General features: G+C 40.6%; 1 protein-coding gene across 1 annotated transcript in view; it reads right to left on the reverse strand.

The window, feature by feature from the left end:
* The window catches only part of TENM2 (teneurin transmembrane protein 2), a 295,035-nt gene that overhangs the window by 246,653 nt on the left and 25,426 nt on the right, over window positions 1-22,956 (reverse strand). The gene's annotated exons all lie outside the window — the stretch shown is intronic.

Below are 22,956 nucleotides of genomic sequence, written 5' to 3' on the forward strand. Positions count from 1 at the left end.
ACAGAGCCCCAGAGGGACCCCCTGTCCTGGCCAGGGCCCTGCAGGTGACAGCCCTGACACCTGGGTTACCCCAAAGCACAAAACCTCCCTTGGGGCTGAGGGATGCCAAGGGGTGTGGGAAAGACTTCCAAACCACAGTGGTAAAGGGGAAAAGGAGAAAACAAAAGTGTGGAGTTGTAAAATCAGTCAAAGTCCATGAGTTCCTGCTATAGCAGACCCCAGACATTCTAAGCACAGTCCTACAACACCACCTGCTCCTAAAACAAAAACCCAGACAAGACCTGGTATTTCATTTACTGTACCTTCACTGATTAGACTTAATATAGAGAACTCCAACGAAGAGGAAAAGCAGGCCTGCCCACATACTGGAGCAGGAGGGAGAGAAAAACAGCAGAAGTTAATACAGAGCACTCTCACTACAGGAAAAATGGGTGCTGCACTTGGTCAGAAATCTTTTCTCTACAAATTAAAGCTTTACACAGCTGGAAAAAACAAAAGGGTTTGAGCAGGCACCAGGATTTATGAATGTCCCTGGGAGCTCTGGGGTCTGCAAAAGACCAAGAGGTGACACTGAATTAGCCCCAGTTACAGCAGGGAGAGCAGGAAACAGCAGTGTCTGTAATAACTCAGTACACACAGGGACTCTTCTGTTTTGGCTCACAAATTCTCCTTCCTGATGTCAAGAGGCTGTTTGGGTAGCTCAGAGAACAAGATCAACAAAATTCAAAGTGAAATTATTAAAAGTAGCAGCAGTTGAATAATGATGATTTGCTTGTTTTCTTTTTTAAACGGGAGACGTAATATCAGTTATGATAAATTTATAAGGGCTTCACAGCCAGCCATATAAAACAATGTTGAGTCCTTGACTAAAAGATACACACTTCAGCCCTTAAAAAAATAATTGTAATACTTAGAATTCATGACAACTTTTTTTCAAAATATTTTCCCTTTAATTGCAAAGTTTGAGGCATTTTCTCTCATATAATTTTTGATGTCAGTCAACCCACAAAACACCTCAGCTTGCATTAGGAAGAGTTTTCCAGTTTACAGCATCACATTATAATATGTGTGCTTTATAGATTTTTTAATGACTTATAATAAAGCATTTGCCCTTTGTCACTGTCAAAAATAAGACAATTACTACAGCTACCAATTCAGCCTGTCGTGCTGTATGGTTGTCTGGTATATCTTAAAAAGTTTTCAAGAAATATTTTTAACTTGAACTGCACAATGGATGCAGTTTAAAAAGACTACTTTGTATACAGCTGGAAAAGGTATTCCCAAATTCCAAGTAGAAAAAAAAAGTGAAGACTTAGACAGGAAAGTTGAAAGCTGAAGACCTGTTTAAAAATTAAAACCAGTGGAGATGCACGGAACACGCCAACCAAACACCTGATCAGCATTATTCTTTAGGACATCTCACCTCCTTTGGAAGTAACAGAGCCAAGTTTCTTTTTCAAAACCACAATTTCCCAAACCCTCTTTCCCCACTGAGGCTGTGCTACCTTACAAACAGCTCCAATGTCCTTTTTCTCCCTTGAACAGCCATGCATATTTTGCCAGAAAAAGTCGGAATGCATTTGTGCTGATGCTAAATGTTAATAGATTTGCCTAAATGTCTGCTAATAGCACTGCTAGAATTAGCTAGACTAGTAGTGCATGCCTAATGTGTTGTTTTTGTTGTTGCTGCCTTAGCTGTTTTGCCTTTTTTTTCCCCTCAGAAACAACAAAAAAGGCATTTTTAGTAAAATGTTTCTATACATCTGCAGCCCCAACAGCAGCCGTGCCACCATCGAGCAGCTCTGACATGGCATCACTGGGATTATAAATCCCAACATTCTACTGCTCCTTTCAATTAAACATGAAAAGTTTAATGTTTTCCTAAATTAAACATGAAGCCCTGACTTTGCCAGCCAAAATATGTCCTTCTATCACCTCTTGTAATTCCTCCAGGTCACTTCTTTTCCTAGCTTCACACAGGCAGAGGCTGACGCTCTTTTTATTGGCGTGTACTTTCAGAATGTTGTGGGAGAACAAGGCCTTTGAAAACATTTTCTACAGGCCAAAACATTTAATAAATATGCATTACATTCCCAGAGCTCTAATTTGCTTAGAATCACAAAGCCATTTACACATGTAAAAGATTTTCAAAATAAACAGTTTAAGTGGCTTAATTGAACAATTGTATTTTGAAAATGGAATAATCTATGAAAATCAGATAATACTGTACTATGAAAAAATCTGATTTACCAACTTGTTTTTGCAGACAGTGTACAAATGCACAATTTCATCCAAGTCTTCCACTGTTTCAAAATATAATTTATGTAAAAATATCTTAGAATACACTTCCTTCCACTTTTATAAAGGATAGCTAATTTCCAATTGTCAGTTGAATGAGCCACTTTGAAATATTTTATTTTTATACTGCCTACCATTACTGTGGTGCAGAACAGATACCCATTCCTTCTATTTCTGTTCAAAGTATGTTAAAAGGCTGCATTCTGACTTTAGGCTGCAGACAGAACACCCACTACTCATTTAAAACACACACTGGAGAGCAAAAAAGCCTTTAGTTCCTCCAGGTCCAGGAAATTTTCAGATCTTTGATTAGAAATTCTGGTCCAGACTCTAACTATGATAATATTAAGTGAAAAACCAAAACCCAGACCTACAAGTCTGTTAATCTATGCCAATGGAAACACACGACTGTAAAGGAAAAATAGGAATCAAGCCTGTGATTATATTACCTTTCAGAAAATTTGTTAGCATGTTATTAGCAAAATGTTTATTTGTTAATTATAGTTTTAATTAAGATACAACAATAAATTATCTTTGCCACATTTCTGCAGATATGTACCACCCCTGAGACTCAGATATCTCATTGTGTATCTGTAAAGCCGACTGAAGTAAATTAAAGTTATACCTTGAGAGTGCTTTGCTCACACAAAATCCTCTGAAACTTGTAAGGAGGAATGTGGTGTTCCTCCAGATGCCTCTCCAAACCACCACTGAATAAATGTAACACTCCCATTCTTGTAATGAATGTCTCAAACCTGATTTTCAAGAAGGAAATTGCTGATTTTTCATTGTTTTTATGACTTTTAAACTAATTGCTACACTGTTTGCATAACCTAGAGTCTTGCTGGTCAAAATGAAAGCTGGCATGACTGGGAAGGAGATCTGCACATACCAGATCCGTTTGCTGTCTGTCTTTGGTGTCACCTGGTTTGCTCATCTCAGTAACCTGGAATTCTCCTTTACAATAAGTTTCTGCTAAAGGATACCACATGAAGCTTTTCTGTAAAATACAGCATGTTCTGCCATGCAGGAATGTTAAAGAGCCTAGGTGTAGGAAGATGCTTCCAAAACGAACTGCAACGAACGTGGCTCGTCAGTGAGCTGCAAGTTTATGGCACAACTTGTGATTTTAGTTGGGTAGCACTGCCTTTGTGATCTCTCACAGGAAAACTCCCCCAACACCAGCTGCATGGGTCCCTCTCCACATCCCAGCTCCCCATCCCACTCCTTCTCCCTAAATCAGAAAGCTCAAAGTAACGCAAATGAAATCAGGAATATCTGAAAGGGGTATCTGTCACCCTGGTTTTGAAGCCTTTTCTAAGCCTTCTGTAATGCTCTTCATATTGGAGTCAGAAATTTCACCTTATCACACTTTCTACTATAAACACTGGCCATGTTTTGCTCTTTCATTGTTTACATATTTCTAGGTGGGAGGAGAAAAGTGATTGACAGTTGGCTTGACCAATGTGGATTGAGAGGTGGAATTTCATCCTCCAATCCACGGGCCCCATAGGAAATGTATAAAACTGAGTTTTGTAAATAAACTCATCCCTTTTTCCTGCTTCACTCACCAGCATGTCCTCGTGTGGTTCTTCCCGTGTCCACTGTGACAGGTATCCAGTATCCAACTATTGGTTGGATGATGAAAGCCACGAGTCAATCCAATGTCAAAGACATCAGACTGATGTTTTCATCAGACCCACAGTTTTCTGTGGGCCAAGGACACGACACGGCAGCACTCACAGATCCACAGGACAACAGCTGCTTTCTGTGTGTGGCTGTGTTGCAGGGTTCATCTGATCTGTAGTTTCCTCATTACCAAACAATTATCTGGGGTTTTATGGTCAAAGCATAACAAGGCCAATATGTATCTGCCAGAAAAGCTGCAAGCAGAAACACGTTCTATAAACAAAGCAACAATTACTCAGTTTCACACCAGTGACGAGGTCGCTGCTCTGCTGACACACACAGAACTCGCTCACGCTCTGCACCACAAGCCTTAAAAAAAACCACCAAGGGATAGATGTGTGCAAAATGAAAAATAAGCTATTTAGGCTGGCTTTAATTTGTATTTCCACGCAATTATTAACAAATTAATGCTAGATAGAAGTATTGATTTTGCCCTTTAGTCGCAGCTCTTGCAAACGCACAGGAAGAAAGAAATTGTACAGTATTACCCAAAAGCATAAAGTTCATCCAACTGATGAGGTTTCATAGCTTTCCAACCAACTCTGCCCAGGAAGGAAAATTGTTCTTCTTCTCCCATTTAAAAAACAAAACTGTTTTTCCTCTCTTCAGTTGAAGATTTACAGTGGAATGGTACTTTAGTTTAAAAGGTACTGAGGCTGTTTCTGCCTTAAAAAGTCTTTTGAGTGCTGCTATTTCTGTACCTCTCTAGTACGTATACTTTGCTACCTTTTTTGTATAAAAAAGAAAAAAGATTAGGTCAAGGATGCAAAGCCACCCCATGGCAGAACAAAGAGATCTGACCACTCCTTTTACTGCTGTGCTGCTTATTAACTTCATAATTTCACCTAATAATGGTTTGACACTAATATCACACTATTGCATAAAGACAATTTTTACTTCATAAATATATATATACACACACATACATGTCCTCAGACTAAAAAGAAAAATAGCTGAACAATATCCTGGAAGAAATGTGACTTCCTGCAACAGTAGCAACTGACAGCAAATAACTTACCTTGGTACATCAAATTTTCAAAGGATGCACATAATATCATGATTTCTGCAGCCATGCTATTTGATTTCGTCACATAATTGAGCAAAAACTCACATTGAGAATGTCTTACACTCAAAAGGGGACTCTCAGCTGGCCAGATGTATTATTAAATATGTTCAAAGCTGTAAACTAGGGAAATACATGGGCCCAGCAGCACAAAGCTTGCACTGAGAAGGCAACATGGAGCACTAGGTACTTCACTGGATCTGCTCTGAGTTCTACTGCCTTTTCCCAAATTAAGGAGTAGCACAAGAGGTGAGACTACTTGATTTTAATCTCAGGTCTATTACATGGCAGGGATTTGTTAGAAGAATAATAAAAAGTATATGAATTGACAATGGAAAGGCTCCTCCAGGAGGAAGTTCCCTTTGTAAACATTAAATCTAATACTTTCATTCGGAGAAGTATTAATGACAAAATTTTAGTAGTGTCACAACTAGGAAAAAAACCCTATTTTGTTTGTTTATTTTGTTTCACCCTGTGCATTCTAGGAGAAGCAAACAGCTTTGGATTTTGATTAGACGATTTTAATCATCAAAGTTCAACCTTTGACAATGAGCTGTTTGAGAAGCCCTGCTTTGTCAACTGAAGCCTGCACTACATAGAGACATTTCGAGTAGAAAGACAGGAAGGAAGCAGAAAGCAGAGCTACTCATTTCTTCAAAGACCCTGGCATAATGTCCTAAAAAATCCACAGGGCATACTTTTCTCTAGAAGACTTTACACTGCAATGTGATCTGGAGAAATATGCACATATTTTACCTGCTCACCTCCACAGAGGTGCTCACAGTCAGCCAATTTCTGCAGTGGTGCTGCCAGCACAGCTGTGTGGAAATATAAAAGATTTGCTGCCCTTAGAAGGTATCACCTTGAGTTCTTCAGTTCCAATTCCTTTAGCTCATGGAGCAGTGATAGAAAAGTGGACTACAGCTGGCATCACAAATCATCCAGCCCGTGCCCTCCCTGCCCAACCTCTGCTGGTAACCCTTTCTTTGCCTCCCCTTTCCCCATCAATCAGCAAATGATTTTCCAAACTAAGACCCTTAAACCTGTGTGAAGCGTTGAAGCATTCTGGGCACATGTAAAACCATGCTGGAATAAGGACAGCTTAAGCAAGGCACAGTCACCATTACCAAAAGCTTCCCAATCTTGAAGCGGTTCAAAGACAACCCAAAGCTAAACCAAAAGCTTCAGTGGATTCCAAGCAGCAGTAATCTGGGGCATCTACAAATGCCAGGGATTTGTATCATTTGGGACTTAGCCTGCAGGGCATATTACAGCCCATCATTACAGTGCTTTTCACCTGCACAAGTCTCTCATCCTGACATTCAGCAGGCAGTCCTGCTCCTGGTCAGATGGCACAAGTCCAGCCCTCACCCCATGTGCTCGGGACCTGAGCAAGGAATTTCAAGTCACAAAGATACCACGACCCAAACCAGACCCAGTCACAGTCCCTGGCTTTGCCTTACAGAGCTTTACAGAGCTGCTCCTCCCTTCATGTGACACCTGTTACCCCTGACCTCCTCTTACTCAAGGAATAAGTTCTATTCAGGCCTCACTCTGTCTACTAGCACACTACTTGTTTTCTGCTCAAAACTTGCATTTGACTGACCCTGCTGTTCGCTGACATTGCAGGAGATTTGCACAGATAAATATAACATTTCTGCACCTCCCTCAAGGTGAAACCGTGATAAGGAGCAGAAGAACCTCCTGGCTGTCACAGCCCCATCATGACCTGAAACTCAGAAAAGCCAGCTTCTGTATCTGTTTACAGAGGGGCTGATAAATGTTCTAAATATTCTCACTGGAGGCCTCTGAGGTGATACAGAAATACTGCCACACCTCTTCTCGATCTCATTATTGATGTGTATGTACCTTTGTAACTCTGGCTTCATTTGTTGTGCTTACCCGTGCCATTTCCTGTCTTCATGTTGTCAGCTTATGTTTCATTCTTTTAATAGAAAATAGTTTATGAGTGAACGCCTGGAGGAACGAATCCTGAATGATGTGTGCTTTTGCACTTGTCAATCTTCCCCCATCTTTAGTGAAGATCTTTTGATAATCTTTATATTTGAGATGCCGGCAGGCTGTAGTTTAGCACCATTTTAGTTTAGATGAACAATAGCATTTAGAAAAGAGTGACAGAGAGGATTGCTGGTTCCTGAGAGCTGCTGTCTGCCAGGGATCTGACCTGCATCCCACATCCACTGCTCGCAGATGGAGAGCAACTCGTAAATGTGGCACTTGGATAATGCAGAAATTCCCAACCTTCTCAAATCTTCATTTTATTTTGCTTCCAGGGATTTAGTCTCTTTTTTTGCATCTTTCTCAGTCTACGTCTCAGAATGTTTACTGCCTCCATAATGCAACCTCCCTCTACCAACTCAAAATTTAATCTCGACATTCTCCTTACATATTTGGTGCCGTATGCACTACGAACTTCCAGCTCAAGCACAAGTTTCCTGCTTTAATCATGATTTTTTACTTCTCAGTGGGAGCAGCACTGCCTCCCCTAAACAGGTCAGAGCTCAGTGTACACCTTGATAACAACATCACAGTCAGTGTGAACGTGTGTGATAAGATAAATTAACCTCTGCCAGTACCCTGCAGCCCCAGCAAGGCACAGAACAATTACTGTCATGCTTGCATTTGGATATAGTCCCATGTTTTAAATATGGAAATTAATTTCATTTCTGAATTAACTGTTAATTATATGAAAGTTTGCTGTTCTAGGCTTAAAATGAATCACTAGGATTTTCTTTTAGAACTAATAAAATCGTTGGAACTTACAAACAGTAGCAAATGCTAAGCTAAATCCACCTGCTTCTCTCAAAACCCTGACAACATAGACCATTATGACAACCTCGAATCAATCCAGCTCAAGAAATTTAATATTAAAAGTGTTAGAACTACTGTAATATTCATAAGAATGTTTCAAATGAGGAACATGAGTCCATGTTCTTTGTCAATATTGTAACTGCAGTTTATATTTTTAAAAAATTGTATTATTCTGCTTCATAGAAAGCAACTCACATTCTGGCAGAAAAGGGAATAGCCATTTTTTCCACTGGTTCTTAATCATTTACCACAACGGCTGTGGGGTTATTTTTAAATAATCCTGTCCTTTGTCTTTTCACAACTGTTTACAAAACACAGCCATCAAAATCAAAGAGATGGAGAATCAAATAAATCAACTCGAAACTTCTGCTATGAAAGTGAAAGTCAATTATAGATGTTCCTAGGCAGTCTGGGAAGCTCTTCCTTGCTGTTCCTGTGTCTGATGTTGCCCACGATCCCACCAGGGCAGTGATCAGCCACTGAAAAGCTCTTAGTACTGTATACAGGATGAATAAAAAATACAACAACTCTCAAGGTCATGAGGTGAAAACGAGATACAGCAGAGGAACATTCACAGGAGCTTCTATCTGAGTTACCTTCATGAAGTGATGAAAAAACAGCAAATCAAGACGGAAGCTGTGTGAGCACTACACCTTTCAGGAGTAGTGGTTTAAAAACAAATACTAAATCAATATTTACAGTAATTCTTATCCCTTATCTTGAATGAAAAGTTGTAATAGTTCCATGATTCACTTAGGCCTTTGTGAGATACTTCATAAATACATCTTATTCTTACATCTCCTTCCTTTAAGCAGCTGTCCTCTCAGTATTTCTCCACACAAAGGGCGATGCTGCCCCTCACAACAGGCAGTGGCACTGCCCTGGGTCAGCAATAAAGCACTGCACTGCTCACACATCCTTGGTTTAGGGAGGCTCAGGTGCTCCTCTGGGCCTCCTCTGCATGTGCCATCGCACAGGCAGGGTGACACGTGCTGCAGGAAGTTTCCTTTGGCATTCTGACATTTGGGAGTCCAGTTGTGTGAGGATGCAAGAAAAATAAGAAGCAAGGAAAGAGCTGATTTCATGAACTGACCTTCAGTATCCAAACTAAGCCAAAGCTTTAAAATAGAGTGACTAAGTGTTACAATAAATATTAATCATCAGCCACTACTTCAAAAGTCTCCAATTTTTCACTTGTAGACCTGATAAAAAGAATGTTTATCATGGATTTGAAAGCTAACTATTCTCACTCCTGAGAACACAGGTGGCAGGGCAGCACCTCACAGAATCAGAATATGCTGAACTGAAGGGACCCTTCAGGAGCACTGAGCCCCACTGCTGGTTCCCACAGCCCTGGCTGTGCTGGAACACTCCATGTGCATCACTGTCGGAGTCCAGGACATCCCTCTGGCCACCCTGGAGGCTTTGGAGACCGGACAGGGGCTCTGGGGTCTGTACAGGGGGTCAGAGCCTCACACAGAGCCCAGGAGGACACTGCCTCTGATCCCTGCCATGGCAGTGAATGCCCACAGTGTATGAAGAATCACAAGCTGAGAGAATTCAAAATAAGCAGTAGTTAGTTTATCACAGAGTGTGAATGTAGAATTTAGGATTTTTAGTATATGGGCTTGAAGAGGCGAGATGGAGGAATTGGGGAGTGGTCCTGTCCTCCTTGTTCTTGTTCTCATCCCCCATTTTCTGCTGAGTTGTATCACCAGGATTGGTTTAGAGTAGAAATGACATGTTAACATAGGTAGTAAGAATGGGTAAGATTCTGTAAATAAAAAGTTCATTGTGGATGGTGGTTGGGTCAGGGTACATAAACCCCGGGACCCTCTGACCCGCCCAGTCCTGCCGCGTGTCCTGCTCTGCTGGGGACGCCCTGCAGAGCTGGGAAAGAACTGAGAGATGATGAAAGAATAAACAACCCTGGAAACACGGACTGGCAGGTTCTGTTTGTCTTCTCTGGCTCTGCCGTGGGACCTTTAGGGCAAGAGAAGCTCAAAAACCCTACAAACCTCAGGGAACAGCAACCCTGAGGAGAATCCCAGGGAACAGCAACCCTGAGACATCACCATTGGTGATCCTTACAGATGGGCAGAAAATGTCCTTAGACTCCCAGACAAGCATCGTTATCTTTGGGCATCATAACCTCTTCACTGTCCTCTGTTAGACAGAAATCTAATAAGAAAACAAAGGATTTAAATAGAAAAGAAATGGCCACTATCAGGCTTGTTCATCTTTGTTACTTTCAAAGCTTTACTTCTAATGAAAGGGGAAAAAAGGGACTTATAAACTTATAATATTGCACAAAAAAACACCCCAAAACACAATATAAACAATCAAGGCCAAGAAACAGTTCTTGAAAATTCAGGATCAGGGTTTTTTTAAGTAATAAATTAACAAGCAAGTGTAGCTTTCAGTCATATTCAGCAAGTATGTAAGCACTTATTAAACTTTTGGAATGTATTTGTAATATATTTAAATAGTTCAGTGAATGAGGGCAATAGCAGCACTAACCAAAATATGAAAAACTACAGGTGATTTCACAAATACTTTTCTTAAGCACTGAGATAAAAACTGCTGTTTAGAATGAAACCAAGATTGATATTTTCTTGAGGCTGGAGAGAAGCAGCTTCATAAAAAAATACACTATGGAAAGCTGGAAAATGGGACCATGAGTATTGAAAAAAACCAAAAAAATAGTTTTATAATTTCAATTACCTTTTTGACTTACAGAGTTTGTCATTAGATCATTTCCTTCTCTTTTAAATCATCAGAGACTCAAGGCTTACCATATAATGATGATGCAACTAAGCTAAAACTTACTGCAAGAACGACCCACTGAAATCTCTTACCTTGTTTCAGGTACTAAACAGTACAGAATAATTTTTGCCCAGCTGCCTTCTGTCATTTCTGATATCATTTCAACAAGCTCTGGTTTTCCCTTTTCCTGGGCACAGTCCATTTCAACAAGGCATCAGTTCTAATTCACAAGAACAAACTCAAAAGCCAATAACGTCAATGTAAGCAGAATCATTTCATGTTCAGCCTGAGACTAAATGATTTCAAATGAACATGTTCACATTAAATGAATATCCATACATTTGGAAAAAAAATACAAAATAACTTTTGGTTGTTTTTTTGTTTGTGTTTCTGTTTCTTTTTTTAAATCCAACTACTACAAAAGTACTTTAAATTATCCTAGGGCATCAACAATTTGAGATTATCTGCTGGCTTCCAGCTATTACATAATGGGTAATTAGATGCTGAAAATTCCAGTGACTTAGAAAAATAGTCTACATGTTAATTGCTTTTATGAGTCCTTTAATGCAATCTGGGGACAGAAAGAATTTTGGACTGTCTCTGAATAATAACATTACTGGCAGCAAGCCTAATTTCTTTTCCTTTTTATTCCCCAGACATTTCTTAGAGGTTTCGATAATTTCCTTCCCTCTCCCTGTACATCATATATGTATACATTTTTACTACCACATTATTGCATTTTCTATTTAATTGCAACCAATGGTCACTAACCATTCTCTGCAGTGTCACAGCTACCACTAGATTGCTACACCCCCATGAAGAGACAACTGCATTTTCAATTAATTATTTGTTTCTAGTTTCTTGCTTCACACTCTTTTTCTGTGAAATTATCATTGAAAAAAAAAGGCATTTGCTTTCCTTTCTCCTTCCAAATCCTCCCAATGATCTTTGACTTTCCTACAGACAGGGAACCATGAGCAATCTCATCTTGCTCTCGACAGGCTGACAGTGGTGAATTTTTTGGCAACAGAACTACTACTGCCACAACACAGGCTGCTAGAAGCTTGGCATGGAGTGCTGCCTACAAACACCTCAAGAAATGAGGTGAATATCTAGTGCTGAACTGTCAAAAGCAGAATGTTTGTGTAATTTAGTTGAGAAAACATTGAGTGAATTTGGGAAAACACAAAACAAAATAAAAAAACTGATAATATTGAAACCTCTCCCCCCGAATATTCAAAATTAGCATGGAAATATAGTAACACAGGAACTTCCAGGAAACCACATTGACATCGTGCAGTTAAAACTTTTCCCTTCAATCATTTGTATGTATTAGCTACAGGGTAACCCAGAAATTCACAATTTTCCATAAATTTCCCTTATGCTGTAATAACGATGCCAGTCAATGGCAGGAGAACAGGGTTCAAGAGACAAGTTTCAGAGCAGATCAGCCTAAACACTCAAACTTGCCAGCACAAAAGAGATGAAAATTTCTAATTAAAAAGGAATCACAAGTGATTGCATTTACTGAAAAAGAGTGGGGTTTTTAATCTGCTTTGTCACGATTTTGGGGATGTAACCTGTGGGTGTGCAGTAAATGACACAGTTTTTCTGAAAGCTGTGTAGGTCCCTCTTTGAAAGCCCAGTGCAAATCTGAGCATACTTATAAGGACCATAGTCAGCAAGTCTTCCTAAAGAATTGATAATCTTTAATCACAGAATTCCTGAAGAAAAGCTATGGTGGAGCAGTCTGTGCTGCTGTGAACAATGGGTGTCTGGGCTGTTACAGCCTTAACTCGCAGAGAAATCCATAAAACCAAACTGCTTCCAGCATGAGGTGGGTGGGAAATAGCACCTGGATCCTCTGCAGAGAAAGTTTAGAAGATAAGAACAGAAAAAACCCAACGCTGATGCACAATTCCTGACTCCAGTCCAGCATTCCCTGGAATGACAATTCAGAGTTACCAGTGTTTATTCCACCTTCAGGCCAAATGGTTTCTGTAAAGGACTGACTGACCTCTCCAAACTTTGCCACAAAGGGCAGAATTACTGCCTTGAGGCTGTGTGAAAACAGGTGGAAATGAGAGTTTTCCTGGGGAGGTGTGAGGGCAAAGATTAACCAAAGAGCTCCTACACGGGAGGAGAGGCAGGAGGGCAGAGCTGGTTGGCAGGAGGAAGGAGAACACTTTTGCCTCTGAGAACTCTAAGAACAGAGAGAGCACTCAGAATTCTGACTCCCACTCCTAAATTCAACATGATCACGACTGCAGATGCTACAGGCCCCTAGCTCTTTGCCTTTTAAATTCAATTTAGTCTCATTTTCTCAAGATTTCCTGCTCATGGTCCTACCATCACTTAGGTACCCCTCTGATTAATAAAAATGCATTGTTATCACAGAGCTATTTAAGTAACAAAAAGAAAACCAGAAAGAGCAGATTACCAACATATGTAATTGTCCAAAGGAGGCAGACAGGTCTTTTTGCAAAAGTGGTTATCAGAATTTGGAGTACAATATATCACTGTATTACATACACTAGTGGTGAGCTGCAATCAGCCTGTGTGCAAGTAAGTAAAAATCAGAAGAAGAGGGATTTATAATTAAACTAATCAAAATCTTACAGGTGGTATAATAAGTGCTTCTGAATTTTCCATGTGGCATGCTGATTGTTAAATCTTGATAAGGGCTGCTCGACGTGATACGAGCACCCCATTGGGCTCCATCAAATAAAAGTCTACATCTTAGAAATCTCAATTCCTTACACAAATCAGACCACAGAGACTGATGTGTACTGCTGGATGAACAACTGACCTTTGTGAAAAGAACTTCGGGGCTCTAAGAAGGCATTATGGTGTGCAGAGTCCTTTGGAACTGTAACAAACCATGTGCTTACCCTCCAGTGCTTAGGAACACATTTTTCCTAAACATACAAAAACCCCACAGGGCAAAAAAGTTTCCCACAAATTCTTTTATCAATTTCTTAGGCTATGAAACAAATTAAAAAAAACCCAAACCAACCAAACTTTTATTTTTGTAGCTTCATAATTGAATGTCACTACTGTCTCTGCTTACTCTAATAGGGTTAACATGCATTCTGTAAACTGAAACACAAATGAAATTATTTTATATTGTTATAGTTTTAGCTCTACAATTTTGACTTAATTTAGTGGAATTAAGATGTTCTATCTACTTTAATGTGTACCTGACCTCAGATTCTGACATGTCAATTACTTAGAAGATGGTATTATCTTGTAAGAAAGTGATTCAAACAAGTCACGATGCATTCTCCTGGCAAACACGGAATTCAAAACACGCAAAAAATTTAATCTTTCTATAAATACTTCTTGAGTATTTTTAATGACCCGAGATCTACAAGCTATACTCCTCACAGAAGCATCACTGCTTTTGCTTTCCCAAACAGGCCTGGGAAGGGAGAGAAGGAAGGCAGTGCCAACTCCACTGCGGTCAAGTGGATGGAAGTCTGCTTGTGCTATCTGAATCACACATTGGCAGATGAAAAGACATGCCTTTTACCATCTGTAAATTTTAATCTACCAGATTTTGGCTGCCATGCAACCTAAAGTATTTACTTCACTGAGGTACACAGAAGGAAAAAAGGACATAAGAAGTTTTTATCTAGATTTAAGTGACAGCACTAGATAAATTCAGTTTATGCTACAGTTTCACCATTTAAACTGAAGCACTGAAGTAAATTTCTCATCTATATAAGGATGTCCTGACGAAAAAACCCAAACCCTGTTTGTCTCTTGATGTCTCCATAGCTTTCTTTCTGCATTTTAGAAGAAAGCAAGAATGTGGATTTGTACAAAGGTTTGAAAACGCCATTTCACTAACACTGAAGGTACATACAAACGCCTGATCCTTTCAGGGCCTGTAGTCTCAAAAGACCATTGCAAATGCAAATAGCTATAGTTGTTACTGAGGAAACAGAAACAATGAGAAGGATAAGAATGGCAGTGGCACTGACAGAAATTATCTTCCCTGCAGCAGGAAGGCTGGAACCAGCTCTGTTTTGCAATAGTAACACTGAGGGTAACTTCAATCAGCTCTCTGAACCTCACAGTCAATTTTAAATAACCATGATTTATGCTTTGTCCAAAGTAGTGCACAGTAGTGCAGCAAAACACCTTTGGCATATGAATACATCTGCCCCACTGCTCCCCCCTTCAGTCTTTGATCTCCTTCATATTAACCCCTTATTTCTCAAAAGTCTGTACTGAATAAACTGATAATAAGCTTTCCCTATGTCTCTTTATTATTATTAAGAAAAAAGATTATTCATGTCCCTAAAGCCAGAAATGTACAACAGTAGTGACACTTTTGCATTGTTGCTTTCATCTTGGCAGTAGCACAAATGACAAGAAGGTAGTTTAAAATTTAAAGATGAATTTGAGGGGGGCAAAAGTACACAAAAGGCAGATGTGAAGGCATGTTGTCTCTCCTATTGGTCTCATTTCAACTTCACAGTTCCTATACAATTTTTCCTTGTTTTCACATGTTTAGCTTCAAGAACCATAAACTTCTATCTGAAGAATTTACATTAAGTAGCAGGAATAATATCAAATTTATGCAAATGTAAGAGAATTGCTGCAGATCAGCTGTAATTTTGATCAGTTGTATTCTAAAATGGAGGAAAATCCTTCACAATCTGTGAAGCAAAATCCACTATTTCTGGAACAGAAGGAGGAAAAGCAACAAAGCCACAGAGGTACTGCACATATTGTAGAAAAGTCTTTAAGCAAATGCAAACTGGCAGAATGAAACTATCTGAATACAGGGAAGAAAGAGCAAAGTGAGAAAGATCAGATAAAAATCGTGCTGTTCATCCAGCTAAGGTCACTTCAACACCTCCTGAAACAAGTGAGACATTCCAGGCTGCAAGGGGTTTTCCTCCTTCTCATCTCTCAGCATCTGATACTGAAAGCAGCACCAGAAATACAGAACATCTGGAAGCTTTAAAAAATCCTATCGTGCTACCAAACTAGAGAGGTTTTGTGAGCATTGTGGCCACTAAAGCGCGTGAGAAACCCATCCCAGATGCCAATCCCCACTGAATGACAGTGTCCTGGGTTGAAAAATGTAACCAAAAATGTGTATTCTATTTTAATCTGTTGAAACCGGTTCAGAGATATTGTTCCTTATCTCTTGTAACTCTAGGGGGGGAAGAGGGCGATGCCTTCTGTTAATGGACACCTGATAACAGCAGATAAGGCAGGGCCTCCTTATCTCTTCCTGCACCCATCCTCCTCCCAGGGACATCCCCTGTGAATGGGCCATTGAAGGCTCTCACAGGACTGAGAACATCACCTCATCCCATTGGGAGATGCTCCACCCAAGGGAGGAGCCAAAGCCTTTCCACAGGGATAAAACCAGCAATCCCAGACACCAAGGGAGCCGTTCCCACTGGATTCCCAGAGTATGACTGGATCCTTTCTTGTGGATCATCTCTACTCCAACAGAGCCATATCTGTCACTCTGGGAGGACTCACTGCGGGCTGCTTCCAACACCCTGCCCAACAGGGTGTCAGGTTTGCATTCTGACTCTGTCAGTGCTCCTTTGTACTACTGCATTTATTTTATTTTATTTTTACCTTTCTTGTTGTTTGTTCTCTCTCTATTAAATTGTATTTCTGACTTGGAGTCTCACTGGTTTTGCTTTCAAACCAGCACAGACAGGAAGGCTTCTGTTCCAAATAGTGTTGGAATTTATCTTTCCCCTGGAGAAAGTGAAGACACAGGTACAACCTCCGCCTTCCAAGCTGCAGCTCTCCTGGATCACCAACCCCCTTCCCCACCCAGACCTGCTCCCTTTTGCTGTTACCAGAGCAGTGGCAGAAAGGCAGAATTGTAACACAGAACACAGGAACGTGCAAAAACGCCTCCATGTGTCAGAGAGGAAAACATTCTCCAAGATAGAGAGGCGAAGGTGCCACACACACAGGCAGTGTGTGCACTGCCTCACTGTGCAGCACACAGGGGGCTCTGTTTGCAAACCCTCCCTGCCAGGGGACTCAGACGTGTCCTCACAGACTCCACACGTCCCCCGTGGTACAGCTATGGAATGGGCTAAACATCTCAGTGCTGAGTCCTGTGATTTTCAATTAAACTTCCTTTTCTGCTGGAACACGGATCACCTGCTCCACCACGCATACTTCTGTATTATTAATTTGTTAGCTTGCTGGAATCACAGTTGAAAACCTTTCAGCCTTGGTTTGCAGCAATAAATTCAACTGACAGCTGAAATTTGGAACGCTCACTTAATATTGATTCTGAATGTAATAACAAGCGACATGACCTTTTGGAGGGTGTAAAATATGGCTGCCACAACATCTGTGCCACATTTCTTGCTGTGTAGTAATATGCTGTAACAGCATGGAGCTGGCACTGAAGTTAAGCTTTATTATCAAGCAGATCTCTCCATCTCTCTGGCTTCATTACAAAAAATCCCACAGAACCTTACCCCTCACCCTACCTTCAAAATGCCTCCCACATCCACAACTCGTGCACACATCCCTGTTTTGGAGAACCAACTCGTCCTGCAGTAGGGAATGAGATTTTGGATGGCTAAAAGAGACCCCTTGTGTCAAACACAGCAGTTCCAGCAGACTGAAAATCAGCACATCTTCAGCCAGGATCTTACACCGAGTATCTCCATCAAACATCTGTTGAGTTACACTGTTTGTTATCTTCCTACCTAAAGGGAAATACCTTTACATCTTTCCTAAAAGAAAGAACACATTAGTAACCATTTTTTGTGAGCTCTGATACCACAAATACCATTTTCATTTAGCATTACCCCAGGATATCTTGAAGTAATTTTGCTAGGCTGGGTACAGGTTGGTACCTTGCAGTAATTTCCTTTGAAGTGCTGGTATCTTTAAAATATAGTCCATACAGGCAGAATATAAATTTCTGTATTTTTTAAAATCCAATTTAAGTAACTTCAAATTATGCAAGAAGCCTAACCAAGTTTGAAACCCCAAATTCTACTACAAAAAACACACATTCCTCTTCAAGTGTAAAGAATGCTTCAGATATCTGCTGAGCAAGTAAACTGAAACAACGACTCCCTTTATCCATATGAACAAGAGTTATTTTATCTCTTAATGAACACAAAACACAATGAAGCAGATATTTACCGTGACATTTTCATTTTGCATTTTGTGATTTTAGTTTCTACTCTGCCAAATGCTTGGCAGCAGCTAAAATTTGACATGTTTTAAAACTCATTGTTCAAGAAAAATTAAAAGCTTTCATATTTTAGTTTAAGGCACTCTAACAAATAGGTATGTGAAGATTTTTGCTTTTCAAAAATATTTATAGATCCTCTATTGCATCCTTTTCCAGGATGAGCACCTGTACTGGCCTTGGGGGCTGGGTAACCCGTCCCAATCACATTATCACACCTCAGTTAAACTCTGAGAGCCAGAGCTCTTCTTTTACCAAAAATTTCATAGAAACTAAGAAAGAATGGAAATTTATAAAAAATACACCAAGTTTACAAATACATTCCTTCAGATGTAATCCCGAGGTAATGGGAACAGATGCCCAATATGTTAAGTTTCAAAAGGCATTGAACATCACTGTTCATGTACTGATGCACAGGGATTTCACACACATTACATTTAATAAATACATGTACATTTGATTATTACTGAAGGCAGACTGAATGGTTAATGAGGACTGGATATTTACAGTTTGAATTTCATTTAAATCTATTATATGCACATGCTAGCATAACAAAATGGCTATTTCCTGTCTGCCTGTCTACTGCTGTAACCCTAATTTCATTTAATTAAAAGATCAGCACCTGAAGCAATCAACATTGTGCTACAATAGATGAAGCTGAGACTATAACAAAATATGAAGCCTGGGCAAGATGTGAGAGAATTACTAAAAGAATTGTTAAATTCTTTTAAATACAATGAAGTCTAGGACTCCTTTGAAGGAGAAGAAAATGGAATACTTTAAAAGCTATAGCTGACCTTTGAGTTCCCCTCCATCTTCTAATTATTACCATAAAGGCATAAATCCCAGGAAAGCAGTACAAGTGTTATTGAAAAACCCAAAGATGCCATGGGTTTGGTCTTTACTCAAGCTTCCATGTTACACACAGAGTGTCCAAAACCTGCAGCAGTTTAATCTCTGCTGGGGCGTGTTTGAAACCCACACGTTTGACCATTGCTCCCTTGAAAAGCAGCATTTGTAAGTCCCACTGATGGACTGGTGGGATCAGAGACAGACACACACTCCCAGCTTGGGAAGGGTTTCCCACTGTAACTGAGACTCAGGAGCTGAGCTGCCCAGCCAGGCCTGGGAGTTCTGAGACAGACACCAAATTCCCTGGGGTTGGTCTCACATTCCCCTAGAGGGTCAGGCCCCCTGCTGCCTCAGTTTTTAGCTTTTCTATTTTTCAGATCCTGCTCTGTGCTGGTGCATAGCTCTGAACTCCACACGAGTGTCAGTCAGCTCTGACAATCCTTCCAGGCCTGAGGACCAAGGACACCCTTGGCACCAGGCCTGAGAAGCACAAACAAAAGTGAATCAGGGTGGAAACAAACTGGGGCATGTGACTGCACTCCCTGAAGCTCTAATTGGACAATTAACTTCTGATATGCAAATAGACCAAATTTAAATCTGTCTGAGACACTCATGACCCTCGCTCATCTTGGGTGTGGCCTCTGCCAGGCTTTTGGCTGCCCAAGGTGTATCTGTTAAAGGCCTTTAATAAACACCCACTTTATTCTTTCAGCTCTCTCTGGCCTCTGTTCCAGGGAGCCACTCCAGGGCACAGCCCAGCCCCTGCTGCCCTCCCAGCCTCGGAGGCAGCAGGAAAGGCAGAGGTAAACAGGCACCAATTGGATTATTCCTACAGCCTCAGCTGAGACACAATTCAGGACTAATCTGATTATATGTATATTACGAGCCACTAGGAATCTTTTGGCAATAATTACCAAGCTTCCACACATAAAAAAAGGGGCATTTTATTTAGCGCTGGGCTAATCTATCAAGTGGTAAGCTTCAAAGGGAATGTTGGGGAGGGAAAAAAACAACCCACAAACAAAAAAACCCCTGAAGTAGGTTTATAAAGCAGATATTTCATTTTTATTGAACAGAGAAAAATTATTCCAGACTCTTAAATGCACTAAACGACTTTCAAATAAAATACAGTTTCTCCTCTCAAAGCTTAATTTCCAGTGATAAAACTTCTCTAGGTTCTAGAAGACTTCATGGAAGCATTGGGAAATGCTGCCACTGTTTCTGACACACATTTCCAACCCAAGAGCTATGGCTGGTTTGGGGGGAGGGAAGGAATGCAAAATAGCAGTGCCTGACACCTGCCTTAAAAATTCATAGCCAAGACTATGTGACAATTACATTTACGCTTTATAATTGCAACTAAAATTTGTCAAGCAACTAAGCATGAGCTGTGTGTTTGTTTATAGATAATACAAGGCTGAAAATGAAAAACTGAAGTAATACAGTATAATGTCATATGTGCTCATGCACATCTGTAAAACTCGATTTTTACCACAGCTGCCAGTAAATATATTAACATAGCCCCGGGGGTACAAGCACTCAACACAGACTAAACAAATGTAAAGGAGGAGGAGCTGCAAGTGGAGGAGGCGTACAAGGGAAAATAAGAGGCACTTTGCACATTCCTGTTCTTAAGGGAGGGTCTTCAGACACTTCCTCAGGGGTCTGTGTACTACTGTGCAGAGTTTGGGCAACAATCAGGAAGAAATTCCAGTTAATTCAGTAATCTGTGACATGACCATGATCAGAAGGATGTGCATGACTGGAAAAAAAGGCCACAGATTTACAGAGAAAGAGCAAAAGGGAGGGAATACCACTTGACTGCACAAAGTACCAGTTTGAAGAGGTCCTGAAATGACCAAGTCTGGGACTCTGAGAAAGGCTGGGAAGGCACGTGGCAGAGCTTTGGGACCCCTAGGTGTGGGCTTTGGCACAGTCAGGGAATTGCTGCACAGCATGTCCTGGGGCAGAGCCACGGAGGGGCTGCCCAGGAGCACACAGGGAGGCAGGGACGGTGCACAGCACTGCATGGGGTTTGCCAGGATAGCTGAAAAAAGGAATGGATAAGGTGACCCTCAGCTGGGAGAAGTCACAGCCTGGCAGGGGAAGAGCTGAGTGGCAGCCCTACTAAAGCCCACCTTCTTTAGCTCCATGAAATCCTGAGAGCTCTGTGCTGTGACCTGAGCCTCTGCAGCCACTGTGAGTCCAGAACTACAATTTGAGTCCCCATATGAAAATACCTCAAAGACAAGGCAGCCCTAAAGCACTGAAATCATTTCTTCAAAGAATTCTCAGCTAAACTTCAGGGGACAGACTGTCAGATAAACTCAAGAATGGTTGTACATGTCTATGTTGTCTTCAAGCCTCAAAAGATTTTTTCATAAGAACTCTCCTGCATTAGCCTGAATGCTCTTTTGAGATGCACAACTGGAGACTGTGCCCCAGCAAGGACTTCTTGAAGTTCTACCAAGATACTGCTCCTGTGGTCAAGATTTGTTTCAAAAAATCTCTACATGACAACCACAATCAATGCTGTTGTCCAAAAGTATTTTAATTCTTCACTTTAAGAAATCCATTTCTAGGTTAGCAATGCTGTCACTTTGAAAATTGTTTGTTTGCAAATGTTAAACTTATTTACCATAACAGCTAAGTCAAAAGAAGATTACATGTAGGGCTACTCCTTCTTATCCAGTGTCCTGAGAATATCTGCATAAGTGAGACAAGTCTTGGGAATATCCAAATTTAGGCTAGGAATCCAGAGAGCCTTCAAGTGCCAGCAGTGAGAAATTAGCACCTCTGCTCTGCCAGTGCCCTCCATGGAGCAGCAAGGTGACAGGAAGACAACTGATGCCAAAGGACAGAGCAGAGCAATTAACTTGTGAGAGAATTCCACATGAAACACACTTTTCTATCCTAGCTCAGGTGTTTAGGATGAGCTTCAACTAATTCTACTGATTCAAGTAATTTAAAAATAGTTCCCCAATCATAACTAATGCAGTGGTAACCTCTGCAGTTAATGGACAGAGATGCACACCAGAGCAGGGGCATTTCTCCCATGCCATCCCCAGATGAGGCATGCAGGATGGATCACTCTGTTAAGTGCTTGTCTTATTTTACTGATGATTAACTTTGATTAATAGCATATCGTTTATATTAGCGCAAATTAAGACAAGATTAATTCTATCTTTATTTCCTTATTTTCAAGTAATAAGAATCTTGAGCCCTCAGGCCAGAGGTTATTTGGAGACTATAGAATGGCAGAACAATGTAATTTGCCTTAGCATGTCACTTGTGCCACCTCCTTTAATCTCTAATATATCAGCATATGCCAGTCTTTATTACCCTGTTGAATCTGGTGCTATTTACATCTACTGAGTCACATATGTTCTGTGCTGTTAGTATGACTAACCCCCTTATTTGGTCTTTTGCTTCAAGCTCCCACTCCTAGAAGGGGCTGATTATTTGAAAGCCTCAGCGTTACAATCCCCCAAACTCCACAGAAATGCTTTTTAAAAAAGGATGCGGGTGTAGCCTAAGGATGTAAAATTAAAAGGCCTCTAAAAATAATCCATTTATAGAAAATAAGCTCATTGATATTGTCAGACTTAGTCCATAACCTGCCCTTCAAAATTCTTCTTATTTTTAGATCTGTTATTTAACTGTACATATATTTTAACCTTGTTGATGGAAAGAAATATGACAGCCACAGAATCATCTAGACAAAACACCAACATCTAATTTGCATGCTTACTAGTATTATACATTGAAACATGAGGGTTTCTTCTCCCCAGTAAGCTCCCTGGCAGCATCAGAGGATATCAGTGACTGTGTGGGTATTTTTAGGCCATTCCCTCACTCCATTGTTTTCCTGTGCTCTAACAGGCACAGTTCCACCACTTGCCACACTCTGTGCACAAAGGGCTGCTCTGCTGTCCCAGCAAACACAAACCCAGCTCCCTCCACCACCAGCTCTGGAATTTGGGCACACAGAGCCACTGCACCAGTGCCAAGGGGGTGATCTCAGGCTGTGGGTGAACCTCCTCTGCCACAGCTTTATCATTCTGTGCCTGTAGCAGATAAAACTCTCTGTGGATGTTTACTGTGGAGCTGAAGAATTCATCTACATACCTATTTGCATGCACATTTCAGTCAGTTGTGGAAAAAATAGCCCAGGATTGGTAGAGCTCTCCATTGACACACCGAGCATGAACGTTTATCCAGCAATCATAAATATGTATTATTCCCTGCC

This window comes from Prinia subflava, chromosome 16, assembly GCF_021018805.1.
Source record: "Prinia subflava isolate CZ2003 ecotype Zambia chromosome 16, Cam_Psub_1.2, whole genome shotgun sequence".
NCBI lineage: Eukaryota > Metazoa > Chordata > Aves > Passeriformes > Cisticolidae > Prinia > Prinia subflava.